Genomic DNA, 15,383 nt, shown 5'->3' with positions numbered 1-15,383 from the left:
TATATGGGATGTATTTTTCCCAGCACAGACAGAAGCCTCACAACCTAAAGTGACAGCTGGTTAAAGCTGGTAAACTGGTGGTTCTCTGTCTCCCCACTGTGGTTTCCAACGTTAACTGCAGCCTGGAGGATTTACATTATTCTAGAGCAGGGGTCGGCAACCCAAAATGTTGAAAGAGCCATATTGGACCAAAAACACAAAAAACAAATATGTCTGCAGCCGCAAAAAATGACTGAGTCTTGTATAAGCCTTAGAATGAAGGCAACACATGCTGCATGTTTCTATATTAGTTATAACTGGGGGAAGACGTTTTTTCATTATGCACTCACTTCGAGAAAAAAGTCAAAATGTTTAGAAAAAAGTCGAAATGTCGAGTTTAATGTCGAAATGTCGAGAATAAAGTTGAAATGTTGAGAAAAAAGTCGAAATGTCGAGAAAAAAGTCAACATTTCGAAAAAAGTCGAAATGTTGAGAAAAAAGTCGAAATGTCCAGAAAAAAGTCAAAATTTAGAGAAAAAAGTCGAAATGTCGGGATTAAAAAGGAAAGGAAAAAGGAATAAACAAAGAGAAAAAAGGAAAAAGAGAAGAAAAAGGAAAATAAGAAAAAAAATAAGAAAAAAAGAAATAAAAAGAGAAAAAAAGAAAAAAAAGGAAAAAAAAGAAGAAAAAAAGGAAAAAGGAAGAAAAAAAGAAAAAAAAGAAAAAGAAAAGAAAAAAGAAAAAAGGAAAAGAAGAAAAAAAAGAAGAAAAAAAGAAAGAAAAAAAGAAAAAAAGAAAAAAAAGAAGAAAAAAAGGGAAAAAAGAAGAAAAGAAGGTCAAACATTTTTGAAAAAGCTCCAGGAGCCACTAGGGCGGCGCTCTGGAGCCGTGGGTTGCCGACCCCTGTTCTAGAGCTTTAAAAAAAAAAAAAGGGTTGTAAAATAAAGTTTGGACACACCTAACCATGCATCCAATCTTTTGACTGGTACTGTGTGTATTTAGTCATTTTGCAAAGCTGGTCACGCAGACAGAAGCTCGGGCTCATTATGGGATGGATAGATTAGTACTTGGCTGTGAAAGAGTTAAAGGCTCCACACACAAGCACTCCCTCTGCCAGCTGCTCAATAGTCTAATGTTGTCCCCTGTACTGCACCATCAGCTCAAGAGAATATACTAATTATCCTGCTCCTCTACTAAAACACCTGGGGAAGTTTCAAACGCCATTGTGTGCTAATGCGTACCTGTTCTATAATTTCACATTTTCAGATTCAACAAAACATCAGCTTATTCAGATAAATTAAAGTTCAGGCAACGTATGTAACATACATTGTAATTACATTTTATATCAGGAAAATCCCCAAGTAAATTCTCTTAACATTAAGTCACTCATCAAAAACACTAGCGCACCTAAACTGATTTCAGTTTACAGGAATATTTAACCCCAAACAGCAAATGGTGGAAGTTTTCAGATTAAAGGACAGTGATATTAAATATGTATAGAACATATGCACGTCAGTCAGACATGAGAAAGCTATCTCTTCCATGTTTATTCCTTGTGAGGATGGACGTAATCCGACGTAATGAAGCAGGCTATTTTATGAAGACATGGAGACCAAGATAAAGAGAAAGAGAAGTTGTAAAGAAAGTAAATCAGAGGGGTCAGAGATAAGACAGAGCCGAAGGCGACGTCCCCCCAGGCAAGCTGACAACCGGTCTGATATAGTAAAAAGTTACATGCCGTTCTGGGAGGTCAGGTCACCCCCGACACCAGCGATAGGCCTCAGTGATAAAGAATAACACCAGAGGAATGAAATGAGATAAAAATAAGAATAACTTTTCCCTTATCAGATGCAGAAGCATGAAAAAAATGACGATTTTTTTTTTCATTTTTTGTGTATAAGCTGAATTTTCAGTTCAGAAACAAAACAATACATACAGACAGTGAGCAACTAATACATTTCATCACTAAGTTTAGTTAAATGTAAAATGTCTACATTTTAAAAGCCTCTGTTTACCAAAACATTAGATGTTTCAGCTGACCAGACTTCAGCCCAATCTGAAAGAGTGGAGCCACAATACTATCCTTACTATATCAACAGACATTTCAATATGAAATCATAGGCAAATATGTTAATATGACTTTAGTGGTTGAAGTGTCACAAATAACATTAATATGTGGTACTAATAGTGTGTAATTTATTCAAAACAAACTCAACAAAACTAACTGGAGTGATAAAAAAACAAGTGGCAAAGAGTCAAACACAGTCTTTATCTGTGTGAATTCAGCATGTTACACAGCCTTCAAAAAACAACCTCAGAAATGTGTGAATATAAGCACAACACCTTGCAGGGGCATTTGCACCGTGCCATAATAGCTTCCTTTTCTGTGGAAAGACACAAATAAGTGGCAATCCCAAATGAGTAAGAACCCAGCTACAGGCACAGCTGCATTAATAGGTCTGGCGCCGGCTTTGCACCAGCTCACCAGGGTGTTGGACGGGCCTTAGGTCAGGGGGCGGGGAATGCCAACTTTTTCTTCTGTGACAAGCTGGAGGACTTGGATTTTTTCATATTTGTGCAAAATGTTTGCGCTAATGACACTTTTTCTTCGTTTTTCCACTCAGCGTAGTTTCAAGGAGAGGTGTTTTCTCTTCCACCAAAACACCCGGAGGCTGCTCAGTCTAATGCAGCCACATCTGTTCTGCTGCGAGAGTGTCAGTGAAGGATAAACAGGAAATCTTCTTGTCAAAAGCTTTGAAAACAAAACATCACAGCAATTCTTTTTTTTTTTTTTTAAAGATAAAATGCATAAAAGAAGCAATTTGTCATCTGTCTTCAAGGTTAAAAAAAGAGAAAACGTGCCTATTTGTTTTGATGCACTGCTGCTAAGTCAGGCATGGACTTGTTTCCTCGGCACAGATTTATAAACGCAGATTGAAACTGTGATTGGCAGCATGCGGCCGCTAGAGGGCGCTGTGCCGTAACCAAACCGGTGAGCTGCAGTCCAGCTAATGATATTATGATGCCTGTAAAAGAAAGTAGGTGTTGAACAAGCAGAGATCCAATTCAAGCCGTTTTTGGCTTAAATCCGGCCATGTAATATAAATTAGAAGGTGATCACAAATATATTTTGACATTTTCTTCTCGTCTGCCAATGTTTGCTTGCACCATGTTGGTTATTAATATGTTTAATGTTTTGTTTTTTGCAACTTGTCAATTGCGGATATAAACCTGGACCGAATTTGTGAAAGTCTGAGGTTGTATTATTATTTATCCTAGACTAGGATCAACAGGATAACAATACCAGGATTCCTCGTATTGTTATCCTGATGTTCACTAAAGTGGACATTTGTAAACCAATAAAGGCCATAAAACCTTCCACTGGGATGTAGCTCGTTTTTGGACTATGCTTTATCATTATGATTATTATTATTAATCATTATCATACACATTTACACAATGATCATTATTAATTCACATTTAAAAACCCTTCCCAAATGATAAACTACAAGAGTGATGGTGTGTTGTGGGTTTGCAGAGGGATTTCCTGGACGGCAGCATCTGCCTCTCTCCGCAGGCAGGACACACGCACTGGGTGTGCAGGGCTGAAGGCTGATTTATGGTTCCGCGTTACACCAAAGCAGAGCCTACGCCGTAGGCTACGCCGTACCGTACAGCGTAGGGCTCTGCGTCGATTTAACGCGGAACCATAAATCAGGCTGGAGCCGCGGGACAGAGACGGGAGTGTGACGAGCATCGCGAGGATGCGGGGGAGAGAATGAGATGCAAACGGCATATCCACAGAGCAATAACCGAAATAAGGTCAACAGAGCCGGAGACGGTCGGAGGAAAGGTGTCAGCGTTCGTGGTGAGGACGGAGAGGAGAGGAGGAGAGGAGGAGAGAGTAGGATGCTCGGACGGTCGGAGCGCCTGTTGGCTCAGTGCATGTTCATCACCGACAGTTTAACAACGCGCTATTCTGAGGAGGTGGGCCAAGTCCCGTGAGAGACTCGGGCGGGGGGAGAGGGGAAGGCTAGGGGAGTGGAAGCCGGTGGTCAGACTGGGATGCTGCTGCTGCTGCTGCTGCTGTCCGTGATGTGAGGAGACATCCCAGAGCTGATGAAACCGTCCCTGACACACATTTCTGCATCTCTGCAGGTAAGAAGACTAATCCCTCCGTTTTTACTTTCATTCCCACTCCTAATGTCTGCAAACTGTTTCTGATCACCCCCCTCTGCAAATGTGCAGGGGAGTTGTTACATAAAACGTTTAATAAGGCACTTATACATCGATGTTTGGCTGCAGATTAGATATGAAACAATTCAGATTTACTTTGAGATGACATTCCCCTTCACCATATTTGCCTCCCACGGAATAATAGTCTATTATGTAAGACTCCACTGAGACTAACACGAGTTTAACAAAGAACAAAACGTAAGAATTTATATTGTACGTGTTAAGTGCGAGAAAATACTTTTATTTATCCTTTAAAGAGAATTTTGTCATATATTCCTCTCCCACACTACTATACTCGATTTCACATGCAAAAGTCTGGGCACCTTTGCTCCAATATTCTTACAGTGAATATTTCAGTAAGGAGAAGGTTGAATTCAATTTAAATTCAAAATACTTTCTCAGAGGGGGAATCAATTAAATTATATGCAATCCATTTAAGCATATATACAATAAAATAAAATAAAAAATGAATATTTGAAGCTGGATTTGTTTGTTTGTTTCACTGGCTGTTCTGCTGGTTTGTTCAGTTTAGGTTTTGGGGGAAACAAAGTGTTCAGGAGCACAATGCAAATGTTTGGACACCCCACACAATTTGAGCTGGTGGGGTGGCTGTTGTACGCTCCCCTACCTGAGGGCTGATCTCATGCTATGATCTGTCAACGTGTCTGGACCCTGTGCAGGGTGAGCCACACGTTGGTCCACACAGTCACAGTGCTTGTTCCAAGCCCGGATAAATGGGGAGGGTTTCACCAGGAAGGGCGTTCAGTATAAACCGTGTGCCTAATCAATGTGCAGAACACATTGATCTGTTCTGGTGACCCCAGCTGAAACAACTGGTTTACTAACTTTTACTGGTGTAGCTCCTTCATTGTAATGGTAACAAAAGTCCAACTAAAAGAAAAACGAGCATATTATTCCTCCCAGGATTTATGATAGCCTTCCTTCAGAAAATCTCTAACTCCGAGTGTATTACGTTGAAGATTTCTTTCTATTCAGAAAACTTACCTTGGAAAATGAACAAATGGACGTTACTTTTCCATTCTAGTTCTCATTTATTCTTTTTATTATGATCCTTTATTAAACCAGGTGAGTAAATTGAGAACCGAATCCCCATTTGCAGTGATGACCTGGGCAAGAGGCAGCATCACAGACAGTATCCGATTGATACACAATCAATATTTGCATAAATATTTGCAGGAACTTTTTTCTGCTTATCCAAATGTGTAATTGTGAGCACCAGGTTGTTGTTGTCTGGTTCTCTGGGAATAATAGGAAGTTAAACGGCTCTCCTTAAAAATAGGCTCTGGTAAAAACGTTTAGAGAGTGGACTGTGTGAAAAGGGCATGTCAACCCCCCTGGTGTAACTGCAAAAGTCCTAAACATTTGAACTGAGCCTGGGTTGGTGGTGCACTGCTCCAGGTGCAGCAACACGTGCAAAACCAACCTCCACGGAAGAATCATTCGAAGAAAACCTCTCTTAAATCATCATCATAAATGTTAAGAAGTTTGCAGTTGGAGAATGTGAATTACAGACAGTGTGATGGTGGTGAGGATTGGAGATGGAGAATCATTTCATCTTTTGAATGTAAAGTATATGAGACACAATCTTACATTTTGAATTCAAACTGAATGAAATTAATAGTAATGGACCAAAATAAATCACTGTGTTAACCCTGATCTACAACACAAATTCAAACTAATCAAATATCGGGCATAAAAATGACTGAAATCAGACCAGTGCAGTTAGATTTTTCCTAATTTCACTTACAAAACACATAAGATAATTTGCATTACTGCATTGCTTGTGGAGGATCATTCACAAGTTGTTGCATTTCTCCTGTTATGTAAACGACTCCTTTCACCACTGCTCTAGTACATGAAGTCATGTGATGAGTACTGCACGTCCTTCGCTGTCATCTGACATTTGCCTACAATGTGGCACGTTAACTCGATATGATTATCAGATAGCAACACACACCCACGTTCTAGGAAGCATTTAAACATGAGGAAAATTTACCGAGAGACATAACAAATGCACCGGGGGCCCCGATAAAGCGTTTCATTGCCATGTTGCAGTGATTTTGAAATCATCTCTCTCCTGCTCGGGTTTCCTCCCACGCACGCTGACTCTTTTGTTTCAACAGTGAAGTACAGTAGCCCCACAGCCCTTCACTCCCAACAGCAGCTACACAGAGCACTGCCGGTCAAATGTTAACTCTGGTACCTACAATAGCCTGCATGTGAGACAGTTACGGAATACATTAATACAAATCACTTATGAGTAAATAAGAGTTAAATAAGTTGTTTTTTTTTTTTAACCAGATAAAAAACTACAAAACCAAAGAACTGGATAACAGACACTAGGATGAGAGGGGGAAAAAAAACAATAATTTTCTGAGAAAGGTGATTTTTTTTCATTCATGTGGCTTTTTTTCTTCTTTTTCTTCTTCTTTAGTGATGGTGTGGTTCGACTAAACCAGCCTCACTGTAACAAGACCCCATGCAGTTCTGAGTGCTGAGTTCCTCAGAGAGTATTAAAGCCTGCTTTGGGTTATCTAAGACGTGCCTCTCCCCAGTCAGCTGTGAAGGTCAATGTTTCAAAAAGCCTCTTGACTTTAGTCTGACAGACACACACACACACACACGCGCGCACACATACACACATGCGTGCACGCACAAACACACACACACACACACACACACATACACAGTGATTTCTAACAATGAACCAAGCAAGGCCAGACCAAATAGAAATGTTTTTCAGCACATTAAACCTCAGTTTAGTGAAACACACATGTAAAAGCAGCTCAGATCTTATAATTAAAGTTTAAATAATCAAGTGATACTCATTAGTAGTCATGGCTTGTTGTTAATCTTAACAAGGCATGAGCATTTGATGTTGCTGTAGGTTATATGCTTCTTAAACTGCATTTGGTATTTTGACCTTTCGGTTTTTCACAAAGTGTTGGACAGTTTTATAAACTACAGTCTTTGTCCTTTTTTCTTATGAAATATTTACAACCCTGATAATTTTTCATACATGCATTTGTTCCATGCTTTCTTTATTGGTTTGCTGGGGATCTTATATCACATTACATTCAGCAGACGCTTTCATCCAAAGTGACTTACAGCAGACGACCACAATAGTTTCATGAGGATGTACTGGTAATTAACACCGAGTTACTGTAAAGGTGGAAGTGTAGCAGAGAGAGAAGCGCAGCTGAAAGCTTCACAGATCTCCATGAATCAATGCACTGGAGTATTGTTTTGTATCAAAGCAGTAACTGAGCTAATGATGCCACATACAGCAGTGGCAGGAAACATCCGTGAACTCTCAGGAGAAGCTATACCATTTCATTATACAATGTGTAATCACAATAAAAAAGCTTTCAATTCAATTCAATAGTGGACAGCGTGGTAATGGCCACAAGGCCAGCAGTTTAACATCCAGGCCAGAGAGATGTTCCTTCACAGCAGCATGTCCAGGATTACACCATCTGTTGTTAACAAGCGCTGCGGTCCCTCCTCTCCTCACTGCTTTTCATGCAGTGTCTTTCATCTATTTTATGACTTGAAATCCTTGTAGAAAGGTGTTTAACTCCAGAATGCAGTCATTTCTCGGTGAAACATCTAATGCTACATTTCCAATATTTCCGCTATGTCCTCAGTGCTCCAAATTTTCTGTATTGGTTTTATTTGCCAGAAATCCTAAAATCCCCTGAACAATTATTGGAGAGAAATTGATTCAAATGCTTACTTTTTTCTCTCCATTTGCTCCTAAGATCATCCTTGGCATCTACTTTTCAACCGTTTTTTGATTTTGATGTGTATTATGGAGCATGACCTTAAAATATTATAGTAAAATTAAAGATAGTCACATATGCATATTTATTAATATCTATCCCATTCTATAAAAAAGGCTTTGGCAGGGGACCATTCATTAAAAATGAGATAAAAAAGTGAAGTTTTATAGAATGCTTGAGTTGCTACAAAAAGGCAGAAAATAAATAAATTAATTAATTGAAAGGTTTATTTTATGACAACTTCATATCTTCCTGAGCGATTGTGCCAGATGTTATCACATTCAAACGGCATCTAGACAAACAGGAATTGTCTGCTGTAAAGTTTTAATGCAGTTAGAGTGAAGACAGTTGATGTGTGGAAATCTTAAAACAATCTGCTCCTCGTGGACCAAAACCTCTGATTCACTCAATACGGGGTGGATGCCGTGACCCCGCAGTCACGGAAGCCAAGCTCCTGGGATTTTAGTGATGGCATGGATGCTCTAACAACGGATGCTGCCTGCCCAGCTACAAACGTTGAGATTGGTGGCTCAGATTGGGCGCAGTGAGATTGGTGGCGTCGCCAGGACTACTGACAGGTTGAATGGATGACAGGGCTGTGTGGGCCAAATGGACTGTCAGAAAGAGCTACGAGGAGATGGATGAGAGGAGGGAGAAAGGGACATCAGAGAACATCAGAGAGAGGGAATACCAGAATGGGATGATGAAGAAATGATGGAGCGCTGGAGGGTCCACAGGCAATACCTGATGGCCTCAGTTTCTCTTTCTCTAACTGGTCTTGTCATTCACATTCACCTTCTTTTCTTTCCCCGTCATTGCCCTTTTTATCAAATCTGTGGACAATGACAAGCTCTGCACAGTGAGTAAAGCGGTTTTCTTTGGAAAACTGGTGTAAAACTTGTGAAAAAATGTAGACAGTAGAGTTATGATTGGTTTTAGTGCAGCTTTACTAACCTAGGATTTATATTGTTAGTATACATGGTCTCTATGGCTGCTGAAATGATAAAGTATTTGCACTATTTCATGTTCTGCCTTTCCATTTGAGGTTTTCACAAGTCTTTCATCTCGAACCAACTCTCTCTGAGGACAATTACACACGTGTTTGAGAAATTGGCAGTTTAATCAAGTTGGCAACTAAAAACAAAACAAACTCTTGAGAGAAATCATGTGACTTCAAATATTAAACTGTATTAGTGGCAATGAAAATCAATCCTCTAAACAAATCTCCATCTAGCTATCTTACAGACTGTGGAAGAACCACAATGCTGGTGTTATTTGACCTCAGCGCAGCATTTGACACCGTTGACCATGGTATATTAGAATGATTAGAGAATAGGGTCGGACTTTCACAATACTTGACTGGTTTGAGTCTTACTTAAAGGACAGGGACGACTTTGTGTCAATAGGTAACTTTACAGAATCAACAAAAACAAAATGTGGAGTTCCCCAAGGTTATATCCTAGGACCCCTCCTGTTTAACATCTTCATGCTCATCTCCAGGATCAAAGGACTGATGTCTCAGCAGGACCTGGAAAAACTATAAAAACAGAAGTTGTGATAGAGGAAAGACATCACCACTGATCTTAGAAAACTGATGGTTGGATCCAGGAAGGATGCTCCGAAAATATATAGCTATAGTAGTACGGTAGGTTTGCAAAGTTTTATCTGAAGAAATGACAGGATTTCTGAAACATTTTTATTTGGAAAGATGAGGCCAAACACAACATTGGGCATCAACAGAAAGATTTTATAGCTGCTGCAGAGCTTGGTGGAGGAAGACTGATGGTACTGGAATCAACCATGAACTTCTCTGTGTCCCTACGATGCCATCTATCTGACAGCTAAAATTTGGCTCAAACTGTTTCAGACCAGAGGGAAATGGAGCCAAAGCACATGAGCAATTCAACAAGAGAGTCAAGGTTTAGCAACAGCCCTGTTGAAGTCTAGACTCCAGCTGACTGACCTTAAACAGACCCGTTTATAAAGGCATGGCCATAAACCACAATGAATTTAAATGATGCTGTAAAAACAGAGCAGACTAAAGTTCCTCCACAAAAATGTGAGACAGTGAGTTGATCTAGAAAGTGATCACTTAAATTTGTTTCTGCTTCAGCACTTCTACAAGAAATCTAATTATGGCCTGTTCTGGATTCTGGCTTAGTTTTTGTTAAATGAACAAAGACAGTGTGTGTTTACCCACTTTTAAGGCCTGGTGAAGATCAGAGGATTTTTGTGAATTCAAACTGTTGCACATGAAGTTGGAATAATTTTGTTTTCATGAACTTTAATTTTTTATTCCACCTTTCATTTACAACCATTTCATGAGAGGATGTAAAAAATGTATTATTCCTACTTTATGGACAATGATTATTTAAACGGTAACTATTTAAATAATACAGATGCCACACGGTAGGGCTGTTCGATTTTGCCCAAAAATAAAATCTTGATTTTTTTCTCTCAAAATCCGATTTTCGATTACGATTACGATTATTTTGTGAATTGACAAAAGGCAAAGAAATTATTTCAAATATGCCGTTTTTTTATTGAACATTTGCCCCATTGGGCTTTAAGTGCAAACTTTGCTCTTATTAAACCAAGAATGAATGAATAAAGTGCAAAACTCTGTAAAATAATTTGAAAAAAAGTTTTAAAAAATATAATAAAATATAAAGTTTTATCTCTGAAAAAAAAAATCAGCAAATCAGCACTTGCAAACATACAGTAAGTTATATTTCTTATTAAATAAAACAAGACATTTTCTAATTAAACTAAACTGGGTCTTTGCATGCTAAATAATAATGCAACCCATGAAGGAGGTAGAGGTGTGTAATGTCAGTCATTACATTTGCTATTCCCATTTGCAAGTTTTTTGCAAGGAACACGAGCCGGTCTACCGCATCTGGCTTGAGGGATGCCCAGTGGCATGTTACAACGCCCCCTCCTACACTAAAGAGCCTTTCCCATGGGGCACACGTCGCAGGTATTGAGAGGTTTTTCCATCAATCATTAATATGGTATCAATCATTAATATGTGTGCAGACAAGGTTAAAAAAAAAAAAAAAAGTGAAAAATCGATTTTACGATTTTCACGTTTTAACATCGTTCTAATTACATAATCGCGATTACGATTTAAAATCGATTAATCGAACAGCCCTACCACACGGATAAAACAATGTTGTGTAATATAATGTTTGGGCAGAACGTACTCTAATTCAGCTGTTTAGCTCTATTCTGTGCAACAGCTTCTTGTGGTGTTCCCTGACTCCTTCCTTCCTGTTGCACATATGGCCAGCTGCATGTTGTCCATTGCTCCGTGTTGTTGCTGTCTTTGGTTTTCATTGTTTTTATTGCTTATAATTGATTGATATCAATCAGCAAATAAGAGTAAGGATGGAAATTGGCCACCTGGCTTTAATCTCATATATTAACATGTAAATGTTTATTAATATATGTTATCCCAGTTAAAAATGAATCATTCATTCATTCATATATCCTGATGTTTGTCAGTTTTCTTCATTGGTTTAGCAAATGCACTTAGCACCGTGATATTTTACCACATAAATCTGATTCTTCATAGGAATTATTGCATTTCCTTTCTGGATATTTATCAGACATTAACTGTTTCGCAGATGACGGGGACACTTATTCACTCAGCGCTTTTGCCTCAGCAGTTTCTCTGTTAGCTTCACCTCTTCCTGCCGAGTTGGGTGAAAAAGTTGACGCTAATCCTGCGAGTTCTCTTCTTTCTCTCACAACGACACACAAACACTCGACTGTACAAGCACTGGAGTGAAAACGGTCTATTGTGTGTGTGTGTGTGTGTGTGTGTGTGTGTGTGTGTGTGTGTGTGTGTGTGTGTGTGTGTGTGTGTGTGTGTGTGTGTGTGTGTGTGTGTGTGTGTGTGTGTGTGTGTGTGTGTGTGTGTGTGTGTGAGATGGTTCAGTCTAGCTGCCATGGCGTGTTGTCTGTGAGAGCTGGGATGGTTATGTAACATCAAAGCAAACACTCGGGCTCATAGTTCAACAGAATTAGCAGATTCTGACATCTCATCACTTTTACTTCACAGTGACAATGCTTTTGATGACTCGAAATGTGTTTACCCGACCCAGACCTGTGAAAGAACATTACAATTCACCACCTAACTGGACTTTTAAGACAGTGGTGGTTCCTAATTTAAAACACCAGAAAAGCTTTACTGTGGAGACACTGTAAATAACATGGCATGTTTTGTATCTGGAGCTGCAGAAAATCCTAATCCCAGAAAGATTAGCCCTCAAATATATCACAATAGATAAAAGTCTTAAAAATGACCTTGTCATTGTCTGAAACGTGCACAGTGGAGGCCTGGCAACTGATTAATGATAAAGTTTGGCCTCATTTAAATTCTGAACAGCACAATCAACAGGGAACAAAGAGTCAGTAAAGACATGATTTTGGTTCAAATAACAATAGATTTAAAAAAAAAAAAAAAGAAGCAAGCTGTGGGAACTGGTGTTCAGTGAAAAAGGCTAATATTGATCAGTGTGAAAGCTGTTTGTTAAAGTTACAGCTGCTTTTGAAACATGTGCGTTTTGAGACACGTGGACACCAGATCAACCTGAGGTGATGGAAAGAGGAAAGACATGTACACACAACTTTAGGAAGAATTCAGAATTAATCAATTTGAACTCTACTACACTGCTTTCTCTATCAAGAATCCAAAAAGGTTGAAGAGCACTGCTTTAAATATAAATTCAAAGTGAAGGAAATTGAATTTTAAAATAAGTGTTATGATATTTATGTTGAAAGTATGTTAAAACACTGACATCCATGTTGGACTTAATTTTTGAAGTGAGATGAAAGTTTTTTTTTTATTCTAGCCAAATCCAGCTCTAAGATGAGATACTTGCATGAACTGTGTGAGGAGACCTGGATAAAGCCCTTGTGAAGTAGCCCAGAGGTTTTCTGAAGAGTGCTTTTGAAGTCTCGTCTATGGAGAACCAAAACTGAACATCATTAAAAATAAAAGCAGAAATATATATATTTTTTGTATTTCCCTTTTCCTTTTACATGCGTTCCTTTTATTTACATTCCCTCGTCTCCTATTTTTACTTTACCTTATGCATTTTTGCCTCATTATGCAAATGAGGAGGGCGGGCCTTCTTGGTCCAGCTTCTCTACTATTGGTCAATAAACGGGAAGGATGCTGCTTCTTCCTGTTTAATATACGAGGAAATGTAAAAACAAGGAATGCAGGTATAAGTAAAAGGAAAAAAAAAAAAAAAATATATATATATATATATATATATATATATATATATATATATATATATATATATTAGGGGTGTAACAATATATCGTGCCACAAAATTTCGCGATACAAAAACGTCACAATACATGTCGTGGAGGTGACAAACTGTATCGCGATATTGGGTTATTAATATTAATCTATTGTGTTGACTAGTAACGCGCATCCGACTGCGCCTCGACCCGCGGACCAAAATCTTACTCCGCTCAGAAGAAACTAGTACCGTTTTGCGGTCCCGATCACGGGACTCTAGCGGGGTTTTGAGTTCTGAACCTTTACTTATGTAAGGCTGGTGTAGAGTTAAGCCTTACCTTATTAAATTAAACCTTTTTCGGGTCGTGAGTAGGATATAAACGGGGACAACTTCTGCTGAGTTCGAGTGTACTTTAATGTCCGCTCAACAGTGTAGGATTTTAGAACATCAACACAGCACCTAGTGCTGTATCACTCCGCCCAATCTAAAACATACTAAGCACTACAGATAAACTGACTAGTGTCATTATAGTCCCTGATTTACAGAATATAAAGAATATATTTATAAAATAATGAACCCTGAATTACCAAAATAACCTTCTTAACAAAAATAAATCTCCTCTTACACTTATAAGGTGAGCATGAATCAATCTTTTTTATGATGTAAAATTGTATGTATTTATTTACTTTTATTTATTTATTTATTTAAGTTTAGTTGTTAAATTTCTGGAAAAGAAAAAAGTCAAATCATACATGAGAGAAACTATTCAGTTTGTGGCAAAATATTTGTACTTGTATGAAACTGAAGATGCATAATGCAAACCTGACATTTACTTTTAGTTCAGTTTGTGGAAAATGGTTGGCCTGGCTTTCTCTTTAAAACTTAAACAGTTATAAAGCATTACAAACTAACAATAGGGCAAGTGCACAGCATTGTTTTGTATTTTGTGTCTTTCAAATAAAAGACAATTTTTTCCAGTCATATGTTCCTCATTCAAGGTTGTTAAAAAAATACTGCTATAATATCGTACCGTTATCGTGACCTCAATATCGTGTATCGTACCGTATCGTGAGATTAGCGTATCGTTACACCCCTAATATATATATATATATATAAATGCAGATCTCAGGCCTGGACGCTGGCGGGAAGACACCCAGCGAATTTCAACAAGTCAAGCTGACTATTTCAGCTTGCCACGCCAGAGGAGCTGTTGGTGGACGTGTGGATTTCAATCATCCCTTCAGTGGCAACATCAGGAATAACTTCTGTTTTTAGTTGATGCACAAGCTTCCAGCCGATGATCACGCCCATGTTTTGCTTTATAAAAATAAAAAATATAGTTGTCATGGATCTGAAAATGAGCTATGGCGCCCAAAACCAGTCCATGAAATGATAAAGAAGTGACTGACATTTGCAACTTACCTCCACCTGCTAGACCTCCATGACCGGGACAACCAAGTCTTTGGCGCCTCGACATCAACGTAGGGCGACGAGTCACTCAGTAGCCTATGACCTACTAAATACCGACTATGTCATGTGATATGACCGACACGCAGCACTGACTTGAACCTCATTTAGGTAAATGCAACCACAAAAAGATGAAGCAGAACTGAGGAAGATTGTTGGAAAACGGAGATGGTTGTAGGACTGACTGCAAGAAAAGTAAAGTGTAACCCAGGTCACAGATTCTGGGGTTTTGGTTCTCAGATTTTGGGTTCTGATTTGCAATATATTTCGCTTTGAACTTACGCCGTATAACTCATAGCAGAAATGTATTTCCATGGAAGGCGGAATTTGCAGAAGAACTAGATTAATTTAGTGATCCCTCAGATCTTCCTCCCGCTGCACGAAGCATCCCAGAGCAGACAGCAGAGCTCCTTAATGAGTTTGAAACCTAATTTTATATCATTGCCTTTCATTTTTTTATTATTCATTTTCTGAGTAATTAATAGAACAATATTTTCCTTTAATATTAAGTTCTTCCCATTTTAGACTTTTAACAGTATGTTGTGTTTAATACAATTATGAAACTGTCAATCATCTTCTTAAAACTGTCTAAATCTTAAATGTGAACCAACATTACCGAGCAACAGTCCCACTGCAA

At 38.6% G+C, this 15,383-nt stretch overlaps 1 protein-coding gene across 1 annotated transcript in view; it reads left to right on the top strand.

Moving 5' to 3' along the window:
* Nucleotides 1-4,021: 4,021 nt before the first annotated feature.
* Nucleotides 4,022-15,383, top strand: part of bean1 (brain expressed, associated with NEDD4, 1) — a 57,512-nt gene continuing 46,150 nt past the window's right edge. The window contains exon 1 of the mRNA XM_061745689.1: nt 4,022-4,137. The gene's annotated coding sequence lies outside the window, so the exon portion shown is untranslated. The remainder of the gene's footprint in view (nt 4,138-15,383) is intronic.

This window comes from Cololabis saira, chromosome 17, assembly GCF_033807715.1.
Source record: "Cololabis saira isolate AMF1-May2022 chromosome 17, fColSai1.1, whole genome shotgun sequence".
NCBI lineage: Eukaryota > Metazoa > Chordata > Actinopteri > Beloniformes > Belonidae > Cololabis > Cololabis saira.
The sequence above is the reverse complement of the archived record's forward strand: the minus strand, read 5'-3'. Positions and strand labels throughout refer to the sequence as shown.